Source organism: Pteropus vampyrus, unplaced genomic scaffold, assembly GCF_000151845.1.
Source record: "Pteropus vampyrus isolate Shadow unplaced genomic scaffold, Pvam_2.0 Scaffold739, whole genome shotgun sequence".
In the NCBI taxonomy this organism is placed as follows: Eukaryota; Metazoa; Chordata; class Mammalia; order Chiroptera; family Pteropodidae; genus Pteropus; species Pteropus vampyrus.
In genome coordinates, this window is record NW_011889520.1 from 284,311 (window position 1) to 300,315 (window position 16,005).

Sequence of the window (16,005 nt, forward strand, 5' to 3'; positions counted from 1 at the left end):
GATGGGATCAACTAGTGGGAAGTTTTCCACAGGATAAGGGTCAGAGGCTGCGCGCCCACGTAGACAGCTTTTCGCGCATGCAGCAGACGGTTTGTGGGTCTCGGTGGTAGAGACGTGTTTCTCCTTGTTCTCAAATAGTCTCACATTAAAAGGAAAAAAAAAAAGTAAATGCGTTGAAACCAGAAATTCTCTGTCACTGATCAAAATGGAAAACTGTTGCACTTAATACCATAAAAACCTACTTTTTATTCCAACAAAACCACAGTACCTCCTTGGGCACATTACTACCAGAGAGGCCAGGCTCCACCAGTCGTGAAACACCTTTGTACCTGCAACTGTGCAGAAATTTTTGGGAGGTTTATTAGAATGGAAATGAAACAACTTAAATACGGCTCAGACTTAAACCCTACACTCTAACCCAAAATGTCGTCGAAGCAGAGACCTCCGGATGTGTAGTGGTGCACCTGTGCCTGCTTCCTTGAACTCAGACTTGACCTTGATGCCCAAAGAGGGAAGAGTCCTCTAGACCTTGGCTTCCCAACTCAGAATACGAATGGCGTGATGTGTTTACTAGTCTATGAGTTTCCAGATATTCCAGCATAAGACGAAGAGGTCAGGTTGAAGCACAGTGGTAGAGTCCCCGGCTCTCCCCATCTCTGCCCAGTAAGCTTTCAGCTAGCTCACCCTGGGGACAGGATAAGTGTACTTAGTGCTATTAACTGTACACTTAAGAATGGTTAAAATGGTAACCACATAATACATATTGTGTATTTTACCACAATAAAAAAGTAAAATAAAAACACATACTTTTAAAGGAAAAAAGTGAATACTTTAAAATGCCTAAAGCTTATGAAAACAAAGAGGACTAGACACACTAAGCTTCCAGAAAGGAAAGAGCTCTTATTAGCTGAGGTGAGATTGCCAGACATTTCCACATCTGGGGAAATTTGCTTAATTTCAACACTGATAGATTTGTCTTAATAGGGTAAATTTGAGGATTTGGGGGTTGATCAAAATAAAAAACATGACCAGAAGATGGCAAAAGCACACACTTAACTTTATTTGGGCAGTGATTTGACAGTTGCATGAGAGGGGAAAAAGTCCATCAGAGCAGGAGACCCTCCAGTGACAGCAGTGCAGGACCACCAACTAGAGAGCAAATAGGACAAGCGAACTCCCAGGCAGAGAGGAATTGGAGAGGGGACTTCAAGTGTGTAAGTCATGGCATTTAGTGAGTGGTAGGGAACCTCTGGGTCACAGAGATCTGAAGGGCAGCAGGGGCCTAGGGTTTTTCATAGCCCCAGGTTTTGTCTTATCTATGGCTAGCAGGTATTGGATCCAGTTTCATGGGGTATGCAAAGCAAGCATGCTCTAATGGCTAAAAAAATGTGCTTATCTGGACTATATTTAAAGCAACTGGGAAAAAAATAAAGCAATTGGCTGTGTAAAAATTTGATGCCAGTGGGCTTAAGCTAGCAGTCCCAGCCTACTGTGAAGAAGTAAACAGCAGAGGGGCTATCTTTAATGCATTTATATAACACATTGTGATAGAATTTCCTGGGTGATAGGAATGTCTTTTTTCTAAGGAAGCCACTCTTGGTGATCTCCTATAGCTTCAGGATCGGGGGTGGTCGCCAGAAAGACTAAAGCAGAATTATATCATTTTAACTTTCAACTTCACTCGCCCCCGCCCCTCCACACAGACACTCTTCCAAGAAAGGAAGAAGAGTTGGAAACTGAGTTAATCACTAATGGCCAATGATTTACTCAATCGTGCCTACATAATAAAGCTCCATTAAAAAAAAAAAATCCTAAGCGAAGGGGTTTTGGAGTACTTCCAAGCTGGTGAACATACCAAGGTGCTGGGAGGGTGGCTTGCCCAGAGAGGGATGGACTCTCTGAGCAACCCCCCATCACACATACACACACACACCACCACCCCATACTTTGCCTTATGTATCTCTTCCATTTGGCTATTTCTAAATCATGTCTTCCATAATTAACCAGCAACAGTACTTTCCTGAGTTCCATAAGTTGCTCTAGTGAATTAATGAGGATCATGAGAACACCTGATTTATAGCCAGTTGGTCAGAGTACCAACAGGTGGCAAATGTGCTGGTGACTGGCTCTGAATTGGGGGTAGTCTTGTATGAATGAGCCCTTAACCTCTGGGGTCTATATTAACCCCTGGTAGTCAGTCAGAATTGAATTGCATTGTAGATTCCTCAGTTGGTGTCTGGAGAATCAGGGAGTTAGTTGCCGCTGTGGGATAAGAACAGGGCATTCATGAACATAGAAAAAAAGGACCATAGTAGGAGAAAAAGAAGTCAGCAAAGCCCGTGATGGACATATGGCTTAGTAGAATGACTGTCAATTGGGTGCCTGTCACCTATTATAAATCCAGCAAAAGCAGGCATGTTATTTGGTGACTTCCTTGTGCTTCCCCTAAGGGAAATGCCAGCAGCTGCAGTCCTTGCTTATCTGAGGGTCGACTGCTGTAAGCAAATTCTGGGTCATCAGTTTAGTGTCAGCGAGAAAAATTAAAAAAAAAAAAAAAATCCAAAGGATTTTCCTGTACCTGTAGCTCCCTCTGGTGGCTAATGGGACAACGACCCACCTCTAATGTTTGAAGATAAGATCTAATGTCTTGAAGATTTATGATTATGCAAGGTTCCTATTGGAAAACTCCTCCACTAGAGCACACCTGGGGAATTCTCAAAGTGCACACATTCAGAAAACTAATACACAACTTCAGTGTAAGTTCCGAGATTTAATGTTTTTGTCTCTCTTGTTCAGGGTCGTGGTCCTAGGGCCCAAACACATGTATATACCAGTGTATAACAGATGATCTATCACTAAATACTTGTTAAATGACTGAGTGACTCAAGTGCCACTCTGCACTTGAACTGTTTCTCCTAATGAAGTTGTTCAGTGAACATTTATTAATGAGTTTCTGTGCAATACACCATGCTGAGAGATATGGGGAACAAAAAAATTTTAAAGATATGTTCTTGTCCAAATGGAGTTGCTATTCCATGAGACAGACCACAAGTGATTGCCTATAACTGAGGTAAATTATGGTAAGGACGATAGATACTAGCAAAGATGCGGGGGTGGAGTGGAAGACAAAGTAGGAGGATTGGATATCAATCCTACAATGAGGGGAGCCTTTCTAGAGATGGCATTTGAGCTGAAGTTAAAGGAGAAATGTAATTTCAGAAGTGTTGGAAAGAGAAAAGAGTATTGCACGGGAGGGGAAAGTTGGAGGCCAATATCCTTCCTTGCTGTTCTTTCTTGTTCTTGCTGAAGTCCATGTTCTTACTTCCTGTTTGCTCACCACACCGCTGCGCTGTAATTCTGGAATCCCTAAATTTGCCACTCCTGGAGAATTCATCAGTTGGTCCTGCTTCTCCCAATGCTTCCTTTCCTCTCTAATCATTTTCATGTCTTGGATGTTCCTTCCCACCTAGGTAAGACTCATTCGCCAAGCCCTGCACTGATGTTCTTGAATGCTTCAGTAATCCGCCCAAAAGTTTGACTCAGTTCGCTGAGACTATACTGGGACATCAGTGGGAGATCCAAAGAAATGTAGCCCTGCCAATGACTCTGAGAAATCAAATTTACTTGAAGAGGGAAATAAGATTTATTTTTTAAGGACCAAATAGGCATTCGTACAAAATTATTCTAAGATCGGAGGAGGAAATTAATTAAATCTGGACTGCTGAAACAGGAAGGAGGTAGAGGAAGTTGAAGGGGTAAAATAAAACAATACTATATATTGTTTGGCAATCTTAAAATGTGATAAACATCTAAAGAATAACAAACAATACAAAATTAAGAACATTGATTATGTATGAGGGAGAGGAAAGAGTTGCCAGGAGTGAGGGCACAGAGAAAGCATCAAAGAAAATATTATTGTTCTACTTAAGATGAGCTGGTTTACCAATTGTTTTTGTCTTATTGTTACATATAACTTAAATGTAATAAAATATTATCATGTAAACTATAACTTTATGTATTATCCTGAAACGTAGCTAATGTGGATGAGGTACTACATTTTAACATTACTTAATTCATATTTACATTTAAATAGCAGAAAAAAGTAACTCATGGTTACCATATTGAACCACAAAGTATTACCTTGTCAGCTAATTAATTTTTTTCTCAGGATAGGGATAAGACAACTATCATCTACAAAGAAGTTGTTACAAGAGAACTCACCTAATATAAAGAGGAATTATTTTTTTAAAAAAGCAACAAGATCTAACAAACTATGACTTTAAAAAGAAAAGGAAAAGAAAAAGTTTACCTAAGAACATGATAAAAAATGGGCAACATTTACTGAACTTAAGGAAGCCATCATTTCGACAATATGAGACAAATGTCCTGATCTCAGGGTCCGAAAGAGGACAGGATGACAGGAGGAGATGAAACATAGATAGCTCAGAGGGAACAAATTTAAAAAATGAGTTCCGTGTTAGAAAAGGGTGTTCTGTAGGAAAAGAAATGAGATGAAGGGTATAAAAGAGCTGTGGTTTTTTTAAAAGTACGAATTCTAAAAGATTTAATGCTCTAAATGATGTGAACGTATAATTTGATTTCAAATAAATATTTACCAGTGAAACAGCTCTTTCTGACGACCCTCCAATGTTTGAGTCTCCGTAGCCCCGTTCCTCTCAGTTGTTCTCTGCTCTCTGCTCACACTCGTGCAGGAGCACCCTTCCTGGCCGGGCCCGACTTCTTTCTAGGAAATTGCTATGACCAGGTTTTGCTTGGGATGAGGACCTGGCACCTTCCCCAGCTCTGCTGTGTGGGGCCAAGTGCACATCTGGGCTCCAGCTGCACTATTCCTTGGAGCGGGATCCCAGTAGGTGCTGCCCATTCCTGGTGTCTGTTGCCCCTCCCAACACAGTCGCAGTCTCGGTGTCCTGAACCCCTTGCCTCGCTCCCGCGTGCTCCCTTTCTCAAAGGTCCATGACTTCCCTTGGGGGCATTTGCGTTGGCATTGAGTCACTTCATTTATGCAGGTGAGGGTAGGGGGCAGTTCTGAGCTGATGCTTGTTTACCGTCACCACAGAAGCCGCGTTCCCCCGGGCGGAGCTTCAGAAGGGGCGGTGTCAGGGGTCAGGGGTCAAGGGTCGGGGCCAGGACCTAAGATAGGGATCTCAGCCCTTCTGGCTCTTCCAGGAAACCCTTCTGCTTAGCTTCTCTACACAGTCTTGACTTCGAGCCCCGTCCTTTCGAATCCCCTGGCCCCAGGAGGAAGCACGGCCACGGGGACCTCGGATTTGGAGGTTTCCTCTTCCACCTGATGTGATGGTTGCGTCGCTCTCTCCGGGACGCTGCGACTTCTCTGGGAAGTGTGGGACATCTTCGGTTCTGCACGGGAGAGACAGCTGGCAGGACCGGGACACGGAGGCAGGAGCTGGAAAGGGGAAGGACTGTGGTGGAATAGGTCACTCAGGGTCAGGGACAAGGACAGGGGAGTTCTAGAGGGTCTTCAATGGATGGAGTCAAGATGAGAGCTGGGGACCAGAGGATCCCATTGTGACACGCCTGGAAACTCGACCCCCGATTGGCCAGGCTTGTGAAGGGCAACAATAAAAGCTCAGATGTCAGGCTTGATATTATTGGATGGAGAGGGTCTGGGCGCAGAGACGGGTCTCCAGCTCTGGGCCTTCTGCTGATTCCTTCCTTCAAGAAGCCCTTTAAAGCTAACTCTGTTGAGGAATCCACCCTTACCCTAGCCCTCTAGCCGGATTCACAGGCGCAGACTCAGGTCTTGGGCTTCCCGCGACCACCATCCGACCTCCGCTTTGTCCCTCATCTCTATCCAGGGCTAGGGGGCTAGAGTAAGGGTGCTGCGTCCCACACTCGAATCTTCGAGGTCGAGCCCTTACTCGGTACCTTACTCGGCTTTGTGCCCGCCTAACATCTGCAGTTCCCGGCCTCTTGTGCGTATCCGTCTGAGGCCACCAGGGAAGCTACTGAGTCCGGAACCAGGTTGAGAGTGGGGGTTCAGGGAGATGAACCGCTGTAGAGTGTGTCAGTGCCTCCGCTTGAAGTCCTGAAGGTAGGAACAATTCCCTTTTCAAGAGAGGAAGGTGTCCCAGTGGCGAGTTCTGAGCTACTGGAGAATACTCAGTGTTTGAGATTAAATGAACAACAATTGAGCTCAGAAGTCATCCAATATTGACAATCATTCTGTTTTTATAGTTTTTGCAAATGTGTATTGTTTCATGCAATCATTTTTACATGAAGTAAATGATATCGTACCACATAAAAAAGTCCAGTATTGTAGATAACTGAGTGAAGTAAATAAGGGTCATGCTCTGTGGAGTAAGACTAGAAGAAAGAATGAGAAACTAGATTTTAAATAGCAGTGTCTAGAGATAGTTTTGACGCATGCCAAGAGGCAGCCTGTTGGACCCACTGTGAACCAGGAATCACAGAAATTTCAGAGTATGGCTTAGAAGAGAGCTCTGGGTATTAAAGTTGTGAGGAGTGCAGATTTTTTTTCTGTTAAGGAAAGCTGGTAAGATGGACCCAATAGTTAATAGCTCTGCTTGGATGAGGGGTGAATCTACCCTGTGACAGAATTTCGAGTTTTCCAGGATGCTATAATTATTACTATTTTATTCTTAGGAACTCTCCATAAAAGTATCAGTTGACTAAACATTGGAACCAGCGGTTGTTCAAAACACCATCATAAACAGGCAAGAGGTTCTTACCTTGTTAGAATACTAATGGAAATCAAAGCAGAAAAAAAAACTTTTAAAAAACATGCAAAAGGCTCTTGAAAGGAAGTTATTCCAGATGATGAATGGGAGGAAAATGAGCAAAGACAATCAAAGGTGGTGAGGTTGTAGAGAGATATAATTTAAGAACAGGAGGAAGGAAAAAACAGAGTGCTCCTCAAAACCCAGACAGGTAACTTGGTAAGAAAAGCCATGGCTACTACCTTGCAGCTCAAGTTCTTTTTAGAGAGATGACATCAGTTGCAACCTGTGGCTGGTACTCGATGCATTTTTTTAAAGCCACTTTTAAGGTTTTATGTTTAAAACAAAATTGAGAGGGAGGTACAGAGATTTCCCACATACCCCCACCCTGATACACGCATAGCCTCCTCCATTATCAACATCACTCACCAGAATGGGACATTTCTTACCAAGAAAAAATCTACACTGATACATCGTAATCACCTAAATTTCACAGTTTACCTCTGAGTTCACAATTGTATATTCTATGGGTTTGGACATATAATGTGTAATGACATATTCCTTATAATATTGTACAGAGTAATTTCTCTGCCCTTAAAATTCTGTGCTCTGCCCATTTATCTCTCTCCCACCCCTGGCAACCACTGATCTTTTCATATCCCCATCATTTTGCCTTTTCCAGAAATTTAATATAGTTAAAATCACAGTATGTAGCCTTTGCAGAATGGCTTCTTTCACTTAGTAATATGTATTTAAGGTTCCACTATATCTTTTCATGGCTTGATAGCTCATTTCTTTGTAGTGCTGAATAGTATTCCATTGTCTGGATGTACCACATTTTAGTTACCTATTCACCTATTGAAGGACTTCTTAGTTGCTTCCAAGTTTTGGCAATTATGAACAAAGCTTCACATCCATGTGCAGGTTTTTTTTGTGTGTATATAAGTTTTTAACTCCTTTGGGTAAACACCAAGGAGTGCAACTGGATCATATAGATCCAAGGAACCTATCGCAAGAGTATTTTCGTTTGTAAGAAACAACCCGACTGTCTTCCAAAGTGACTGTACCATTTTGCTTTCCTACTAGCAATGTATGAGAGTTCCTGTTGCCTCAAGACCAGAGGGTGAAATTATCCCTTCCTTGTCCCCACTTCTTTCTGAGGGTGAATGACTAAGGCTTAGAAACTACAGGTCTCGGGTTACCCATGCATGGTGAGCCTGGGATTTGTCTGGACTCTTGGTTTTTCACATAATCACAAATCTTTCTGGTTTTCACACGCGGGCTCTTTCTTGGCTAGGGAAGGAAACTGTACAGTCTTCAAAGTGCCCTGAGGCAGATAGCTCTAATCAAGCCTGCCCCTGCTGCAGACTGCTGGTGCCTGCTGGCTGTGACCACACTTCACTGTGGCCTCAAAGGGGCCAGAGGTTGTCTCTGGCATTAAATCCCTAAATGTAGTTCTAACAACTGTCTGTGAGCCAAGTGCATCTTTCAAATGCAAATCAACCATTCCAGAGCCCAATCCCCAATCATTTCCTTTATAGGCTCTTACACTTCAGTCCACCAGCTCTAATCACCCAACGGCCTACACACTAGAGCCCCCTGAAATTACTCAAGTTTGCCAATCCTAAACCTGTTTACACTGCCTTATCCAATCCATCCCAAAGAAACCACAATAAAGGCTCTTGTTCACATTTTTCTCTCCCTCCCTCTGCCTTCTTGACCCACCTTGTGCCTCCCCTGTTCTCAGCCATCTCAGTGGCAATCAATCCCTGATCTGCTGACCTCACCATACCTGAATAATAATAAAACCTACACTTTATTTTTTAGCTTACAAATAAGTTTTTAACTCCTTTGGGTAATATATAATTTATGAAGTGATCCCCCTGATTAGTCTAGTACCCTCTTGGCACTATACATAGTTATTACAATATTATTGACTATATTCCCTATGCTGCACTTCACATCCCCTTGAATATTTTGTAACTAACAGTTTGTACTTCTTAATCCATTCACCTTTTTCACACAGCCCCCTCAACCCCTCTCCAATCTGGCATCACCAGTTTGTTCTCTATATCTATGGGTCTATTTTTGTTTTGCTTGTTTATTTTGTTCTTTAGATTCCACATATAAGTGAAATCATATGGTATTTCTTTTTCTTTGTCTGACTTATTTCACTTAGCATAATACCCTCCAGTTACATCTATTGTTTTGCAAATGGTAAGATTTTTTAATAGCTGAGTAGTATTCCATTGTATATATGTTCCATAACTACTTTATCCAATTGGCTATTAATGGGCACTTAGGTTGCTTCTATATCTTAGCTATTGTAAATACCACTGCAGTGAACATAGAGTTGCATATATCTCTTTTAATTAGTGTTTTGGATTTCTTTGGATAAACACCCAGAAGTGGACTTGATGGGTCATAAGGTAGTTCTATTTTTAATTGAGGAACCTCCAAACTGTTTTCCACCGTGGCTGCATCAATTTGCAATCCCATCAACAGTGTATGAGGGTTCCCTTTTTTGCTTGTTTATTTTGTTCTTTAGATTCCACATATAAGTGAAATCATATGGTATTTCTTTTTCTTTGCAATCCCATCAACAGTGTATGAGGGTTCCCTTTTTTCCACATTCTCGTCATCACTTGTTGGTTGTTGATTTATTGATGATAGCCATTCTGACAGGCGTGAGGTGATATCTCATTGTGGTTTTAATTTGTATTTCTCTGATGATTAGTGACATTGAACATCTTTTCATATGTCTATTGGCCATCGGTATGTCTTCTTTGGAAAATTGCCTATTCAGGTCCTTTTTCCATTTTTAATTGGTTTGTTTGCATTTTTGGTGTTGAGTTGCATGAGTTCTTTATAAATTTTGGATATTAACTCCTTATCAGATGTATCATTGGCGAATATCTTCTCCCATTCAGTAGGTTGTCTTTTCAATTTGTTGATGGTTTCCTTTGTTGTGCAAAAACTTTTTAGTTTGATGTAGTCCCATTTATTTATTTATTTATTTGTTAGTTTCCCTTCCCTGAAGATATATATCAGAAAAAATATTACTGAGAGCAATGTCAGAGAGTTTACTGCCTATGTTTTCTTCTAGGAGTTTTATGGTTCTGGGTCTCACATTTAAGTCTTTAGTCCATTTTGAGTTTATTCTTGTACATGGTGTAAGAAAGTGGTCCAGTTTCATTTTTTTGCATTTATCTCTCTAGTTTTCCTTACACCATTTATTAAATAGACTGTCTTTATCTCATTGTATATTCTTACCTCCTTTGTTATAGATTAAATGTCCATATAGTTGTGGGTTTATTTCTGGGCTCTCTATTCTGCTTTATTAATCTATGTGTCAGTAAAACCTACATTTTAAAATATGGAAGAGCCAATAGGTAGTCTACTAGCCACCTTAATTAAAATTAAATAAATAGGACTCAAAAGCCAGATGTGGCTGGTGGCTATTGAATTGGTCAGTGCAGACATAGACCATTTTTATCACCATAGAACTTTATATGGGACAGTACTGGTCTACTGCTCCCATCTCAGAGATGGTTCTACCCCCACCCCCAGCCCCATTTTCTTCCAGGCAAGAAAACTAGAGGTCTCCTTGACCCCTTCCCACCACCGACTCTCAAACACAGTCCACCCCCAAGCATTGAGGATCTGTCCCTTGAATGTGTCTGTCCACTGCTTTCCATTGCTTCCCTTCTGTAAACAAACCGATGTGCCCTGTCTGCCTGCTGCCTCTCCTGATACCCAAGAAGTTCACTCATACCCCAACCAACCTTTTCCATCTCTGGGAAGGCCTGCTCAGTCACCCTGTTTAAAACCACTGCCTTTCTTCTTCTGGTACTTCCTATCCTTCCCAGCTTTAGTCTTCTCTACTTGCCACCATTAGACACCAGAAGACATGGCCATTTCCCAGATATCTCTCAGGTTCCCTTTTTTGGAGCAGAAGATGGCTTTGCGCTCTGGGGTGCTCTGGGATGAAGCCATGTGACCAATTCTGGCCAATGAATGTGCTCAGAGGTACCTGTGCACCTCCAGGCCAGAATGTTGACAGGCAGGATGAATCTCTAAACTGCATTAACTGTTTGAGATGGCGGCTTCTGATCAGCCTGAATCCCTGAATGAGTACAAGTAGAGTCCCTTGACTACCTGTAATGGGCATGTAGGGTCGGTAAAAAAGTACTTGGGATTTGGACGTGTTTTTCTACTGTAGCCAAACCTATACCATCTTGACTACAGATTTCACTTGTTTATTTACTGTCCCTCTCTCCTTAGGAATGAATGCTTCACAATGGCAGGGATTTTTATTTGCTTTGTTTTCCCAGGATCTTCAGTGCCTGGAACAGTACCTGGCACAGAATAGCACTCAATACTTGTCGACATGAGCATCCTACAGAACTGTGACTCCTGCATAGCTGGCCTGTATCGTCCAGTATTACTCTTCTCCCTATTCATTTTCTACCCAGCATCCTGGGTTATTGTTCAAGTATGTAAATCTGATATTATCACTTTCTTCCTTAAATCCTCAATGGCTTTCCATTGCCCTTAGACTAAGCTCCATTCTTCACAGCAGTTTGTGTTCTGACCCCTGCTTGCCTCGCCAGACTCATTCCCATCACCTTTTATACTTTTTCTTTTTTTTATTGCAGTAAAATTTACATAACATATAATTTACCATTTTAACCATTTGGGGTGTACAATTCAGTAACATTAAGTACATTCACATTGTTGTGTAATCATCACCACTATCCATTTCCAGAATGTTTTTATCATCCCCAACAGAAACTCTGTGCCTATTAAACACTAACTCTTCAACTACTACCATTCTGACTCATGGAGCTCTATCTCTCTATGCCTTTGCAGTTCCTGGTGCCTGGTGTGCCCTTGGACATTTTTTTCACTTAGCGACCACCTCCTCATTTTTTCAAAAGCCAACCCAGATAAGCTCCTCTTCTCTGAAGTCCTCCCAGACCTTCCTCTCACTAAGGAGTCCATGGACCCCTGCTGTGCACACATCTATTGCTATGCTCATACTTGTCTACACATTTGTCTCCTGCACAATGCCAGAGATCCTGGAGCTCAATGACCATGTCTTACTGATTTCTATGTCCCTAGTGCCCATACAAAGAACTGTGTGTTTGGTGAATGAACAAATGGCTGATAATTCCCTCAAGTCACTTTCCTGATAAAGCTATCAGTTCATTGGCCCAATTCCTACCATCCACTGAGTTCTTAATCCTTTATTTTCACAAATTCCATTTAATTCCTACAACAAGAATGCTAGGTAAGCATTATATCTCTATTTTACATAGAAGGAAACTGAGATTCAAGGAATCGAAGTGTTTCCCCAGAGTCAGAATTGCTTAACCAGAAATGGCTAAAGTAGCCTTTCCACAAAAATCAAGATGATGGTCAGGCATCATTGTGTCTGAAAACGAACTGGCAAAAAGAAGGGCTGGAGCTGTTGTTGTAGCTGCCAGCCCCCGAAAGACACATGGGCCACCAGAAATCAGTAAGTTATAGGAAACACACTCTTTATTCAGCCAGCTGGGTCTGCCAGGGGTACGCAGACCCCAAATTAAGCAGCCCCGAAATGTAGAGGTACGGGGTTTTTAAGCCCTAAATCCCATTCCTCATTCTGTCTTAAACACAAAGGTCTATTTTTCTCCTATTCACTACCTGTCAACCCACAGGTCAGGTGTGCAAGTGGGGGTATAGAAGCAGAAAGCTTATTGTTAGAATGTTATGTTCCCATGGGTGATAGCCTATGTTCCCATGGGTGATAGCCTATGTTCCCATGGGCGATAGCCTATGTTCCCATGGGCAATAGCCAAGCAGTAATTTTCCAGCCAGCACATTCCCCACTGGCCTTAGCAGAAAATCAAATCTTGATTCTTCATGCGGAATTTGCTCATAGCCTCTATTCTGTAATACTAAAAGTTTAATAGAATTAATTCTCTTCTTTATATATGCAAACAAGAAATTGAGGAAACATGGGCCAAAAGTTAACAAGAGGAGGAGGAGGATTAAAGATCCAGCTATAGCAGATAGAAGGGTTGTTAGCCATGGTGACCAATTGAACATCCTATGAAACCAGTTATCTGATTCTAGTCTTTGTTTTTCCCTGGCATCTAAATTTCTCTGTACTAGTCATTAAGCTCTCTCTAATTACTCCAGAGTTATTAGCATAGAAGCAACAGGTTTCACCTAGAGCCATACATAATCCATTTTGTTCTAAGAATAATAAATCTAAACCTCTTCTATTTTGGAGGACTAATTCTGCTAGTGAATTGACTTGAAGTTCTAGCCTGCTGAGCTCAGTTAAGTTTAAGGGAGTTCCTACCCCGACATAGTAAGGGGGTTTTGGGTTTAGGCACGACCCGCAATCTTGTCCTATGTCTGGGGCGGTCTTATTTAAGACCTTTGTCGTTAGCAAAGTTATTAATGCTCCTTCTGGTTTTGGTTGTGGCTGGTCGAATGCCTGGGCTAAAGAGGAAAAAAAGGAAAAACAAGGAGTTATACTTATGTATGCTTGAGTCTTAGTCTTAAGGGCCTGTCCTCCTGAGCTGTCCACTCTCGTGCTGCCTTCACGTGGGAGTGATGAATCCATGATGGGATGCTGACTACTTTAACTGCAGTGGGCGTCGTCAGGTAGACAGTAAAGCGTCTTTTCCATTTGAGTTCTAGTCCTTTGGAAGTGAACTTCCGGATCTACACAGAGTCCCCAGGCTGAAACTGATGGGGAAGTCCATCCCTCAGGGCTGAGTGGGCAGCATGAAGCCAGGACTAAATCTCCTTCTGTACACTTTGAAGGGCCTGTAAAGACTTAAGTAAGACAAGGTTACGTAGTTCTGCCTTTTTCTCATCTTCTATTGTAGGTACTAAAGGTGAGGGTTTTCCAAAGAAAATTTCAAATGGGTTGAATCCATTAATATATGGAGTACACCTGGCTCAGAGAAGAGCACAGGGGAGAAGTTCTACCCAGGTCCCACCAGTTTCTAATCCTAACTTGACTAATGTCTCTTTTATGGTCCGATTCATTCGTTCTACTTGGCCCGAACTCTAGGGCCGGTAGGCGCAGTGGAGTTTCCATCGCAAATTTAGGTAGCTAGCCAATTGTTATGATACCTTTGCTACGAAGGCTGGCCCGTCATCTGACCCTAAAGTTCTGGGGAGACCAAATCGAGGGAGAATTTCTTCTAGTAGTTTCTTAGTAACTACTAAGGCAGTCTCTTTCCTGGTAGGGAAGGCCTCTACCCATTCTGAAAAGTTATCTATAAAAAGAAGTAAATATTTGTAGCCCCCCAGAGTCGGGGTTACCTGAGTGAAATCTACTTCCCAGTGGTCCCCCAGATAAGTTTCTCTTTCCCTATGCCTAGGTTCTTCTATCTTCCCCTTCTTTGGATTAACTTGGGCACAAGCCGGGCATCGTGAGGCAATCTCCTCTGTAGTTCTTCTCCCTTCTAACAAGTGAAAGTAGGAGTCTAAAGCTTGGAGCATCTTAGTTTGCCCTAGTGTGTGGTCTGGTGTAGTTGGTGGAGAGTCCTTCCAAGGGCCCGTGAGAGCCTGATTTTTCCATCTGGGGTCGTCCACCATCCCTCTTGGTTCCTAGTGGCTCCCTTATCTTGAAAATATATGTTCTCTTCTGCCATATAGGTCAGAGATGGAGGCAGTTCTGGGTAAGGGACAACAGTCAGTAGATGTGGTGGGGGCCCCACTGGCCTTGTGGCCCCTGTTCTTGCCTCTGCATCGGCTCAACAGTTTCCTTCAGTCTTGAGACTATTCTCTTTTTGATGCCCTTTACAAAGAGCCTTAGGCATCTATATAGCTTCAAGTAAGGCTAAGATCTCCCCCTTGTTCTTGATGTCCTTCCCAGCTGAAGTCAGAAGCCCTCTTTCCTTGTAGATGGCTCTGTGTACATGTGCAGTGGCAAAGGCATATCGGTTGTCAGTGTATATTGTGACTGCCTTATTCTTTCCTCCTCTTAGTGCCTCAGTGAGGGCAATGAGTTTGGCCTTTTGAGCAGAAGTACTATGGGGAAGAGCTTGTGATGACCACTGCCCCAGCATACCTTCTTCCTTTCCTGCATGAAGCTGCTCCCATCTGTGACTAGAACTTCATTAGCCTCAGGCAGAGGGGAGTCTTTGAGGTCTGACCGCAAGGAACACACAGCATCAGTGAAATCTATGCAGTCATAAACGGGGGTCTCGGGGTCTGGGTCTGGCAACAGAATGGCTGGGTTGATGACAGTAGCTTTGGATTTTAGCTATACGTTTGGGGTCATCCGGTGCCTTCTTGTTGTTGAACACTTTCTGGGCTATCTCAACAAGTTGGGACAGGTTCATCCCTGCAAAACCTTCTAATTTTTTGCAATTTACGCCGGATATCAGGGGCTGCCTGAGTAGCAAAGGCTATATTAATTGCCTGCTGGGCCTCAGAATCAATGGGGGTGTATACCCGATACGCCTTGTTCAAGAAATGCTCCAGGGGATTCCTGAGGTCCCTGTATAACTTCAGTTACCTTAGAAAGGTTAGTTGGCTGACGAGCAGCCATCCTAATTCCCCCAATTAGAATCTGGTGGTACCGATCTAATGCCTTTCTCCCTGCCTGAGAATTGTGTCCCCAGTCTGGGCGGGTGGAGGGAAATTCATCCTCAATCTGTTCCCCCGCTTCCTCAACTCTCCTTCCTCCCGCAGCTATCTTTTGTGTTTCAGTCCAAATGCGTCCGCGTTCTTCGGAGGTCAAGAGGTAATTAAAAGCTGTTGGCAATCATCCCAGGTGAGGCAGTGAGTCTGAAAGACACTGCCTCACCTGGGATGATTGCCAACAGCTTTATGCCTGGGGTTTCTCAGAGAAAGGCAGATTCTGTGCCTTCCAGTTGTACAGGTCACTAATTGAGAAAGGCAGGTAAACCATAAAGGGCCTGTCTGTGTGATGTCCCTGGGGTGGTACTTCTCGCAAGGAGAGGATGGCCAGGGTGGTGGTATTGGCTGGTGCCCTGCCCAGAGCCGGAGCAAGAGGCCCATAGGGGTTACCTGCCCGTGTCTGAGGAGGTGAGGCAGTGCTATTTGGCCTCTGTTGTCTTGGATGATAGGGTGGGGGAAAGTCACTGTCTTCCGGTGGAGATTGGAGGACTGAGGGACTGAGCTGTCTAGAAGATTCAGTTGCTGTATGTTTCAGGGTGCCCACAACTAAGACTCATGCTCCTAGAGAAAGGGCACACCGGCGGAGCCAAGGAGAGGGTGTCTGAACAAGGTTTAACCATTGATTGATGTA